Consider the following 12656-nt stretch of genomic DNA (forward strand, 5'->3'; position numbering starts at 1 on the left):
CCAGGTGGCCCTTGACTGCCTGGATTACCCTTTGTCCCTGGTGTTCCATCTCTGGCCTTAAACAAATTCAGAGAGCATGTTAATTGAATTGACAGAGCAATCTGGCTTAATTTTCGTTACAAAAATTGCTTCAATGATATCAACTATACATTAAGGCAACTGGATTCTTCTTTAAAATAGCTGAAACTAGGTACAATGACTACATGCAGCAGTAACTCTCTGCATATAGTAAGATGATAATCGAACAATTATTAATTAGATACAGCCATACTAATACGGGCCTTACATATTGCAGTTGTCCCAAAATGCTGAAAGGGATTCACATGCAAGACCATGTTATGATATAGTACTTTTGTGCATATCCTGCTATGACATAGTTATCAAGTTGAATATTGCTAGTGTTTGCATTATTTATAAACTACCGAAGAGTTTAGATCCAGGTTATTTTAGACACCACTTCCTTGTATGTGGACCTGCCCTTACTCTAAACTCTAAACTCAGATGACTGAAGAATTTTAGGTGATCTGAAAAAAACGCTTCTATTCCCCAATATAATTGTATGTGGGAATGACCTTGGAAGGCAAAAGGAAGAGCCACAGACTACTAGGCTATGATCAGATAAGAGGAGCTGAACCCATAGAAAGAATAAGGGCATGGCATATATCTCAGAAGGGACCATCTTTAGTGTCCTGAATATAAAGGCAAAGGGGGAGGGATGTACTTCCAGATTTGCAAGAGTCTGATAATGAAACCTTGCAATAAAGTTAGAGCTAGTACTTCTATGTGTGCTTCTTGTCTGCACTGTCTTGGAAGGCAGACACACATAGTATTGCACCTCTGTTTCCACATCCAATATCTTATTTTGAAACTAAAGGGGTCTGCTGTACATATAGGGGGGGGGAGTAAGAATACAATAGTGTTGAGGGCCGTTAGAATCTTCCATTTCTGCAAAAGAGAAGCAGCAATGAAAATGTATTACCCTTTGTTCTTTAATTCCTTTGGCACCTTTGTTTCCAGTATTGCCTGGATCACCAATTTCCCCCTATAAAAGAAAGCAGAAGCAGAAATTGCAACCGGGAAACCAGCATGAAATGATGTGAGAGTTTCAGATTTAGCATTTGTGTGTGTGTGTGTGTGTGTGTGTGTGTTTCTCAAAATGAAGCTGTAAAAGGTCCCACTGCAGATATTTAACCTGCAATCCGAGATTCCCATGACCCCCACCTCCCTTTTTTAAAAAAAATATTAATTTGGATGCAGTCAATTGTTGTTTTTTAATGTTACTAAGAGGTGAGAACAGAGAGAATAAAAATGGAGAAAATTACCTAATGTTCTAGTCCCAACCCAAAATTTAAAACTTCACTATCACAACATTCACTCTTGCACACCTGTCGTCCAGGGTTTCCAGGAGATCCAGTCAATCCCTGATATTAGTAAAACAAAAACACAGTGTTGGTTTTCAAACTGCTTATTCACAGTTTAAAAAAAAATCAGTGGATTGTATTATATATGTAAACAGTTAAGTTAAATGTGTTTAAACGGGTTACGTGAGGAAAAGCAAATCTGACAGGAGAACACGCGGGAACTTTGACAGCTGTCAAAGTTCCCCCGCACAGCGCAGGCGCAGCCACTGACAGCTCGCGGCTGTCAAAACACCGGACCATGCGGAAGCCTAGCTGTCAAAGAGAAGACGACGCGGATTGGTCCGGATTGACGCGGCGCCAAAAGAAACACTCCTGATTGGCCCTCGCTGACAGCTGCCGGCTATAAAAGCCGGCAAGGTTATTCTATGTCTTGTCTTGCTCTAAATAAAGTCTGTTAGTACTAGCCTGTCGTCCCGAGTGGTCCTTCGGCTACTTCACTGGCGACGAAGGTGGGATCGCTCCGGAGCTGAAGTCACAGCCAAGGGAGAGAGTTCCTGAGCTGAAGTCACGGCCGAGGAAGAGAGTTCCCGGCAAGAGCTGTCACTGGAAGTTTTAACTTCCACAGGAGCGACCCAGGACCGGACGACATGGCAAACTTCGGGCGTGTGAGGGAATTCGATACCCGCCATCCCGAGAGATGGCAATCACACCTAGGACAGGTCGAGGGATTCCTCCTCGTCAGTAAAATCACTGACGACAGGGCAAAGGCCGCTGCTCTACTATACATCAGCGGACCTCCAGTGTATGATGCTGCCGTGGGCCTGTTCAGCCCGGTGCCCATCACCGAGGTCTCCTACGCGGACCTGGTGGACCAGCTGAGCAAGTACTATATGCCGGCTCGCTCAGAACTGTACTGGCGGGTCCAATTCGCCCAGAAGAAACAGCGGTCAGACGAGCCCGCCAACGAGTTCATCGCTGGGGTCAGACACGCCGCGCGGAACTGCAGCTTCCCCGACTTGGAGGACCGCATCAGAGACCAGGTGGTGATCGGGTTGAGGGACGAGAGGCTGCAGAAGAAGCTGACATCCAAACCCGACATGAGCCTGGCAGAGCTGACTAGAGAAATTATGGCCTACGAGCACAGCCACAAGAAGAAGCCGACTACCACGACCCCAGAGAGCCCTGCGACCGTCTTCCAAGAAAGCGCCACCCTCAGCGACAGCGATGAGTCGGTGGATTTCACCGACGGAGAAGCCCTGCAACGCAGAATGGAACGCAGGCAACCAAGGAGAGGTGACACTTCGGAGCGCCGAAGGTCCAGGAACCCCCCTCCGCCACCTTCGCGTTACGAGCAACGGGCCGCCTGTGCCAGCTGCGGGGGCAACCATGCCAGGGGAAGCTGCCGGTTTAGGAACGCTAGGTGCCACAATTGCGGGAAGACCGGCCACATCAAACCGGTGTGCCGCAGCAAGGGCCGTGACAACATCAATGACTTGGAGGCAAACTCCCCAGGTAGGCCAGCTACCCAGGCCAGCAGAGAAAAACCGCCAGGGCCCCTGGTAGAAACAATTGACAGGGTAAACAGTTTAAGCTCTAAGGTTAAGATCAGGGTAAGAATTCAGGGGGTGCCCTGCCTCATGGAAGTGGATTCGGGATCAGCAGTCTCCTTAATTTCACTGAAAACTTATCAGGAGATCTGTCAACAGGGAAAGGAAAGAATTCCTCTGAGGCAAACCCAGGTCCACCTAGCAGACTTCCAGAAAACCCCCATTCCTCTGGAAGGGAAGGCTAAGGTTACCGTGCAGTACAAGGAGTTCAAGGGTCCCTTAGAAGTCCTAGTTACGCCAGGAAACCGCACTAACTTGATAGGGTTAAACTGGTTCGGGCCGCTGGGAATCGCCATAACCGGGGTAAATACAATTCAGGCACCCAGCCTAGAAGCCGTTTGCAACAAGTATGCAGACGTCTTCGATGGCACGTTAGGGAAATACACCGGTCCCCCCATCTCCTTACAGTTAAACCCAGCAATCCAACCAATTAAAATAAGAGCTAGGAGAGTACCCTTTGCCCTTAAGGAAAAAATTGAAAACGAACTCGATCGCCTCATAGATCTCGGGGTGCTCGAACCAACGGAAGGGGGAAGCTGGGAGACCCCTATAGTCACCCCAATTAAACCTAACGGGGAAGTGAGATTATGTGCGGACTATAAAGCGACCCTCAACCTAGCCCTCAGTCCCCACGCTTACCTGGTGCCAGCAGTAAGGGACGTATTTGCCTCTATCCGCTCTGGCGCCATTTTTGCCAAACTTGATCTCACGCAGGCGTATTTGCAACTGCCTGTCACCAATGACACGGCGGAAGCCCAGACAATTGTCACCCACCGCGGTGCTTTTAAAGTGAAAAGGCTCCAATTCGGCATATCGGCGGCCCCGGGTATTTTTCAGGGTATCATGGAGAAAACCCTGAAAGGAATACCCGGGGTCTGCCCATATTTCGACGATGTTCTCATCGCCGGAGAAAACGAAGCAAATTTAGCTGACAGGCTGTCAGCTGTGCTGAGCCGGCTCAGAGAAGCCGGCCTCAAACTGAAACGGGAAAAGTGCTCTATCGGAGTCACATCCACAGAATTCCTAGGGTACAAAATAGATGGCCAAGGCATCCACCCCACCACAGAAAAACTAAGGGCTATTCAAACAGCACCAAGCCCAAAGAATAAACAAGAGCTCCAAGCTTTTTAGGATTATTAAACTTTTACCATGCCTTCCTTCCCCATAAAGCCACTATCGCGGAGCCTCTGCATAGGCTCCTAGACAAGGGAACTGCTTGGTCCTGGACCAAAATACATGAGAATAGTTTCCAATCATTAAAAAAGATTATTTGCCACAGCTCAACGATCACCCTTTTCAGAGAAGACACCCCAATATGCATCGCTTGCGATGCCTCTCCCTATGGAATCGGGGCAGTGTTAAGTCACTTATTCAAGGATGGTACACAAAAACCCATAGCTTTCTATTCCCGCACTCTGTCTAAAGCAGAAAGGAATTACGCACAAATAGACAGAGAAGCCCTAGCAATAGTCGCTGGGGTTAAAAAATTTCACGACTACCTTTATGGGAGGCCCTTTACTATATTTACAGATCACAAACCCCTTCTGGGCATATTCACGTGGAATAAAACGACACCACAGATTCTCTCGCCGAGAATACTATGGTGGTCCACATTCTTATCAGCCTATTCCTATCAGTTAATACACAAACCGGGGAAGGAATTAGGACACGCAGACTGCCTCAGCAGACTGCCCATTCAAAGCAAGGACTCAGACCCAGCCCCAGCTGGACTGATTCTAGCAATCTCTCAGCTTCCAGATTGTCCTCTGTCAGCAAACATTATAGCCAAGAATTCAGCTAAAGACAAAATACTTAGCAGAATCCTTAAATGGGCCACAACAGGGTGGCCAGCACAAAACCCACACCCCCAATACCAGCCATATGTTAGCAGAAAAAATGAAATATCCACTCATAGGGGATGCCTACTATGGGGGAATAGAGTAATAATACCAGAAAAGAACATAAGCCAGACATTACACATTTTACATGAAGGACATCCAGGCATCGTCAAAATGAAGGCAATGGCTAGAAGTTATGTCTGGTGGCCGGGCATAGATAAAGAGATAGAAAGATATGTGGGAGGGTGCTATACCTGTCAAGCGACCCGGAACGAGCCACCCCAGGCACCAATCCACAAATGGGAAACAACAAAAAACCCATGGTCACGTATACATTTAGACTTTGCAGGACCTATCCAAGGACAGAGTTTCCTAATTGTAGTGGACAGTTATTCTAAATGGTTAGAAGTCACCCCCCTTAAGAAAACAACGTCAGAAGCCACTATACAAGCCCTAAGAAAAATATTCGCCACACACGGCCTCCCAGACACCATAGTTTCAGACAATGGCCCTCAATTCACTTCTCGTGAATTTCAGATATTCGCTATGAAGAATTGTATTAGGCTGGTCACGTCTGCGCCCTTCCACCCATCAAGTAACGGGATGGCTGAAATTATGGTACGCTCCACAAAAGAAGCTTTAAAAAAGTTCGTCAAAGGGAATTGGCAAAGGCGACTCAGCCAATTCCTAATGTCACAACACGCAACCCCATGCACAACAACTGGCAAATCACCAGCGGAGCTAAGATGGGGAAGGAGGCTGATAACACGGCTTGACAGACTGCATCCTGACACATATCCAGAAGAACACGAACAAACCCCCCCCCATCCGCACATTCAAGCCAGGGCAAATAATATGGGCACGATCTTACTCTGATAAAAACAAATGGGTCCAAGGGACAGTGCTACAACAAACAGGACCCATTTCTTACCTAATTTCCACACAGACTCAGGGCAACCTACGCCGCCATATCGACCAACTCAGACCCAGACAACCGCCATACACACCAGACCCCCAAACGGCGGAACTCGACCGGCAAACCCTTCCTGAAATACCAACGAACCAAGAGGAAGAAGAGCAAGGATACGCGCAGCCGGCAGACCCTGACAACGCCCCACTTCTACGTCGTTCTACCAGAAACCGAAGGGCCCCCACCTACCTAAAGGACTACCAGTGGGCAGGTTCCAACGACAGAGGGGGAGGAAACGATCCAGGGGAGGGGTAAGGGGTGTATTATATATGTAAACAGTTAAGTTAAATGTGTTTAAACGGGTTACGTGAGGAAAAGCAAATCTGACAGGAGAACACGCGGGAACTTTGACAGCTGTCAAAGTTCCCCCGCACAGCGCAGGCGCAGCCACTGACAGCTCGCGGCTGTCAAAACACCGGACCATGCGGAAGCCTAGCTGTCAAAGAGAAGACGACGCGGATTGGTCCGGATTGACGCGGCGCCAAAAGAAACACTCCTGATTGGCCCTCGCTGACAGCTGCCGGCTATAAAAGCCGGCAAGGTTATTCTATGTCTTGTCTTGCTCTAAATAAAGTCTGTTAGTACTAGCCTGTCGTCCCGAGTGGTCCTTCGGCTACTTCATGGATATTCTTCTTTTTAATTACTGTTTAATTAAATACATATGTGGCACCAATATTGTTTTACTCAACAGCCATCTTGGAAAGCCAAATCCATAACTGAAATAGCTTATGCCTTTTAATTGATTCAACAAGTGTCTATCATAAACCTTAATGTCCCAAATAGGTTTTTCTATAACACATCTGGTTTAAAACGTATCGCAAGCCATGTATTCAAGACAAAGGAAGTGACAGAATACAATCACCTACTTAGAGTTGCTTATTTGCTGACATACTAAAGAATTATTCAGATTTCCTCTTCCACACAACATTAACCACATAAAGAAAAATTGCAGTAGTTTCTGCACAAAACAAATGGAACCTAATCATGGTTTAACCAGTGTTGTTCTTCAAATGCATAAGTTTTCATAGAAAATATTGCCCAAATAGGTCTCCATATAAATATTTATGTGCAATTCTTTACATGTTAGCATTACAACAACATTGCAGGACATTACTCTGGCAATTAAGGTAAAAAAGGGCAGAGCGAATCAGTTCTGATACAACGACCATTAAAAAACAAACCATAAAACAGTTAGCTAGTCTTCTTCTGAAGCAATAGTTCATGTAAAGACCATAGACTCTATCCATCTTTTTAAAGCATTTTTTCAGTCTTTCAAGAAGAAGGAATTTCTAATGAAAGAACCTTTTTATATTTCCTGATGTATAAATTGGATGGTCAATGTAATGCTGTCTACGTTGTAGGAAAGATTGGTTTAGTTTCTTCCAAACACAATCTATCTTTTCTTTCAGTTATAATACCATAAGAACTTAGAATTGTTGATGTTTCCTCCCCACCCATTTTATAGTATACTAAAATTGCTTGCTTTTGACATAGAAAACCCTGATGATCAAAACTGTAGCTTATTCTAATAAAAAGTTGGATAAAAGTAGCATTTTAATGTTAATTTGGAATGGTTTCCATGACTACTTCAGCCAAAACATATAGAATTTTTAATTTAGTCCTCCATTGATGAACTGAACTTTATTGCTTTCTCTTGCCTTCCATGGAGTGGTTTGGATGCATAGATCTGTACTTTCCGTAGTTGATTGTGGGTTTTGCAAGCGTGGAATGAGACCTATGTTTGCAGCAAATGAAAACAACCATTTTCTACTTAACACAAAAACTAATGTAACATATTAATTACTTATTTTTGAAGAATTAGATCCCCATAATCCACTCGAAATACAATCACTAGAAACTTTTATGTAAGTCACATGAAAGCAGAAAGGTTTTTAGTAGGTTGACTCCAATTTATTTTTACTGAGGTACCGTAAGAAGTATTCTCAAATAGTTGCAGTCTGAATGTTTGTATTATCACTAGATTATGTTTATTTGTCCAAAAAGACTAAAGAATAATTCTTACCTTTGTGCCTTTTCTTCCTACAAGGCCATAGCCATTACTACCATCAACGCCCTATAAAATATGGGAAAAAAATAAATGGCAAATTAATGTTAATATATTCTATTAGGGCAAGCCTAACATTAGCCAGTGAGAACTAGTTTGGTGTAGTAGTTAAGACATCAAACTAAAAACCTGGAAACCCTGAGTTTTAGTCTTGGCCAGTCACTTTCTCTCAGGCAAACTACTTTTGAAAACCTTGCCAAGAAAACTGCAGGGACTTTTCCAGGCAATCTCTGAGAATTGGACAGGAGACAATATTTTTAATCAGCTAATTCTGGGTGAAAAGAAAAGAAAGGGAGATTTTTTTATTTATTACTTTGTTTATGACATAGAGATCCTTTTGGATGTTTTGCTAAAATAACATATATGTTACACAGAGAGGTTCTGCTTCATCTGTGTGGCAACAGCCCTGCCCGAGCTGCTCGACACCCTCTCAGGGTTGGCGGTGGAGTTCCCCAGGCTTACAGTGCTGGGTGACTTCAACCTGCCTTCCCTGGGAGAGTCGTCGGAGTCAGCCCGGGAGTTCATGGCTTCCATGACGGCCATGGACCTGACCAAGGTAATTCAAGGCCCGACTCATGTGGGGGGTCACACTCTCGACCTGGTATTCCTGTCTGGATAGTGGTTGGATGATCTTGGAGGGGGTTCACTGGTCATTGTTCCCCTGTCATGGTCCGACCATTATCTCCTGCAGCTGGTCTTCTGTTATGCCACCCCCCGCCGCTGGGCTGCAGAACCGACCAGATGGTTCCGCCCCAGGCACCTAATGGACCCAGAACGGTTCCAGATGGCGCTTGGGTCTATACCCATCGCCCTCACTCACAGCCCAGTTGATGCCTTGGTTGATGCCTGGGAAAAGGCGGCCACTGAGGCACTCAACTGTGTTGTACCCTTGCGACCACTGATCCCGTTGGGCTCCATGGTTTTTTGCAGAGCTCCGGGAGATGAAGCGTCGGAGACGGGGTCTAGAGAGCGGTTGGAGGTCCAGCCATTCCGAATCTGACCGATTGCAGTTAAGAATCTTCATAAGGTCTTATTTTGCTGCAATGAGGACAGCGAAGGCTAATTACTTCGCTGCCCTCATTGCATCTGCAGATAATCACCCGGCTGCCCTGTTTAGGGTGACTCGCTTCCTCCTCAATCAGGAGGTGAGAGAGGAGCCCTTGCAGGGTCGAGCTGAGGAGTTTAGTCATCATCTGACGGACAAAATCGCTCAGATCCGGGCCGGTTTGGACTCTAACTGGGCAGAGTCTGATATGGAGGAATCGGACGGTCTTGAGCATGTTATCTGGACTGGGTTCAATCCGTTTCCCCTGATGATGTGGACAGGATTATGGGGAGGCTGTTCCACCACCTGTTTATTGGACCAGTGTCCCTCTTGGCTAATTTATGCAGCTCGGGAGGAGACACGAATCTGGTTCCAGGCAGTAATATCTGCCTCTTTGAGTGAGGGTGTCTTCCCCGCCACTTTGAAGGAGGTGGTGGTGAGGCCCCTTCTCAAGAAGCCTGCCCTGGACCCAGCGATTTTAAACAACTATCGTCCTGTCTCCAACCCTTGCTTTCTGGCGAAGGTTGTTGAGATTGTGGTGGCGCATCAGCTTCCTCTGTTCCTGGAGGAAACTGATTATCTGGACCCGTACCAATCGGGTTTCAGGCCCGGGTACAGCACGGAGACGGCATTGGTCGCACTGGTGAATGATCTCTGGCGGGCTCGGGACAGGGGTTGCTCCTCTGTCCTAGTTCTATTAGATCTCTCAGCGGCTTTTGATACCATCAACCATGGTATCCTATTGCGGCGTCTCAGGGGGTTGGGAGTGGGAGGCACTGTCTTGCAGTGGTTCTCCTCCTATCTCCTGGGCTGCTCACAATCGGTGTTGACGGGAGGGCAGAGATCTGCCCCGAGGCCTCTCGTTTGTGGAGTTCCTCAGTGGTCGGTTCTCTCTCCCCTCTGTTCAACATCTATATGAAGCCGCTGGGCGAGATCATTCATGGTTTCCGGGTGGGGCATCATCAGTACGCTGATGATACCCAACTTTTTTTCTCCACCCTGAACCAACCCAGTGATGCCCTCGCCGTGATGTCCCACTGCCTGGAGGCGGTCCAGGTCTGGATCGGGAGAAACAGGCTTCATCTCAATCCTGCCAAGACTGAGTGGCTGTGCATACCGGCATCTCGGACTAACCAGTCCATTCCATCTTTAATGGGGGGTGAAGTGTTACCCCCCCGTCGATAGGGCTCGCAACTTGGGTGTTCTCCTGGACTCGCGGCTCAGTTTTGAAGACCATATAGGAGCCGTGACCAGGGGGGATTTTGCCCAGGTTCACCTGGTGCGCCAGTTGCGGCCCTACCTGGACCGAGATGCCCTGCGCACAGTCACTCATGCACTTGTGACCTCCCGATTGGACTACTGCAACACTCTCTACATGGGGCTGCCCTTGAGGACCACTCGGAGGCTCCAGCTGGTGCAGAATGCAGCCGCACGGGTTGTGATGGGGGTTTCCCGATACTCCCATGTAACACCTCTACTCCGCGAGCTGCATTGGCTTCCGGTTGCCCTCTGGGTGAGATTCAAGGTGCTGGTGATGACCTATAAAGCCTTTAATGGCTTGGGTTCGGGATATCTGAGGGAACACCTGCTGCCAGCATCAAGCTTCCTTCGTCCTGTGCGCTCCCACAGGGAGGGTCTTCTCAGGGTACCGCCGGTAAAAGATTGCCGGTGGACAATACCCAAGGGGAGGGTCTTCTCTGTGGGTGCGCCGGCCCTTTGGAACCAGCTGCCTGTAGAGCTTAGGACTGCCCCTGACCTTCGCTCATTCCGCCGGGACCTGAAGACCTGGCTCTTCGAGCTTTCTGGCCTGGACTGAGAGTATTAACTGGGGTTTTAATTGTATTTTAATTGTAATTGGGGTTTTTAGTTCAAGGTTAGTGTAATCATTTTAATTGTTTTTAATTTTTGTAACTTGTTGTATTGTTTTTTTAAAAAACCTTGTGAACCGCCCTGAGTCCTACGGGAGAAGGGCGGTATATAAGTTTAATAAAATAAATAAATAAATAAATAAAATCTCAAGCAGCCAAATGCACTGGATCAGCACACCATGTTTTGGGAAGCTCTAGCCAGGCAAGGAAGAAGGATCAAGCAGCGATCTAGCCTTAAGTTCTTGTGCAGCTGCAAGAAGCATAAGTTGACCATCACCATCCCAAACTCCATGGAACCTTATCTGATTATTCTCAAGGGAAGGCAAACAGTCTACAGAGAATCTTGTAATAGAGATAAAACACAAAAAGGGCATTGACTTAGACCTTTCCTAAATAGATCTGGTTCTTTTGACTGACACTATATGACCTTGGAGCAATGACATTTCAAGAAGGATGTGGGACCACAAGTGTACTGATTGTAATAGCAAGATACAATATATAACAAATATTTTAGATAAAGTAACTGAAACTATGAAAAGTCTGAAAACACAGTAATTTCTCTCCTTGCCTTGGGGACAAATTGTTTGTTCCAGTACAGGCAGTCCTAGTTCAGTTAATATCTTGTTTAGTTATCTTTTGCAGTTACAATGGTAATGAACAGTAAGTTTATGATCAATCCCACATTTATAACCTTTGCAGGTCTGTAAAGCAAAGGAAAGTAAGATCAAAAGCATAGTCGTGGTTTCACTTAGCAACCACTTCATGTAAATTGGTCCCAATTGTGGTCACTAAATGGGGACTGCCTACATTTAGAAAGCTACACTGCCACAGCCACGTGCTATCATCACCGATTTTTCATAGTTAAGGATAGTATATAGGTGAACAATAATCTATCTGAAACTGGAATTCTGAAATCCTGAATTTTTATACTGTTAGTTTTCAGTTAGGAATTATGAATTATAATCAACATTGAAAGAGTTTAACTTAAACGTCTTACCAAAAATCAAATATATCCCAACTCCAGTGACAAGTTCCTCTTTCTCAATCTTGAGCTTTTGCATCAAGTTAAAAAACAAGATTTGTTGTGAAGTTGAGGAGTCCAGTGCTTTAAAAATAAGACTATTTCATAAAAATAATTTAGAAGACAATTGCATGTGTTGCTCAGATGACCACATATAAAAGACCAAAAAAAGTCAAGATGGAAGCCACAACCATATGATTAAAACTCTGTCCTTTTTATTGCCATCACAATGCACTTAAAAAGAGGCACAAATTCAATTGTGTGATGGTGGCTGCCATCTTCATTTTTTTTGATCCTGCTGTTGATATTCTTTAATGTTGTTGTTTTCCTTGAATGAAACAAATTTTCTTAACACTGAGATAAAACTCTTGCAAACAATGGAAACGTCATGAACTTGAAACAAAAGATGAAGGAGCGTCAGTCAAATAAACCAGGAAAAAAAGAGGAATTCAGAAGCAATTAGGTAAAACTCACAGGAAAACCTCTTGCTCCAGGTAGCCCCTTTTGCCCTTTTTCTCCAGGATTGCCTTGTTCACCCTTTCATGGAATGAAAGAAATATTAGACACTCAGCCGCATTAACTATTGCTACCAATGATCCAATTGCAGTTTTCTTGCTCCCACCGAAACAAGAAACATAGGTCTAACTGTACCTCTTCACACACCAAGGAGGGTTTGGTGTAACAAAATGACAAAACCATATAAAACATGGCCCTTCTCATAGAAAGCTAGATGCTAAGGAAGCAGGATCCACCATTTTGTCTAGGAAGGTATGAGTTAGGGTAAATGCTGAAAAATCACTGCACAAAAAGTTTAGGTAGAACAGAGTATTAATACTGCCCAGCATTGTGCCACAAAAATGCCGCTCTTGAGGAAAGGGAAC

At 45.6% G+C, this 12656-nt stretch overlaps 1 protein-coding gene and 1 long non-coding RNA gene across 2 annotated transcripts in view; both read right to left on the reverse strand.

Moving 5' to 3' along the window:
- Positions 1–12656, reverse strand: part of LOC308679011 (collagen alpha-4(VI) chain-like) — a gene marked incomplete at its 5' end in the record, with an annotated part of 89595 nt that overhangs the window by 18060 nt on the left and 58879 nt on the right. The window lies entirely within an intron of this gene.
- LOC308677129 lies at positions 11–12316 on the reverse strand. The gene is made up of 5 exons (XR_014028424.1): positions 12250–12316; positions 7800–7850; positions 1386–1421; positions 980–1042; positions 11–56 (listed from the first exon to the last, which is right to left on the reverse strand). It is a non-coding gene; the product is annotated as an uncharacterized lncRNA (long non-coding RNA).

The sequence above is a fragment of the Vipera berus genome (genome assembly GCF_964194415.1).
Source record: "Vipera berus genome assembly, chromosome: Z".
In the NCBI taxonomy this organism is placed as follows: Eukaryota; Metazoa; Chordata; class Lepidosauria; order Squamata; family Viperidae; genus Vipera; species Vipera berus.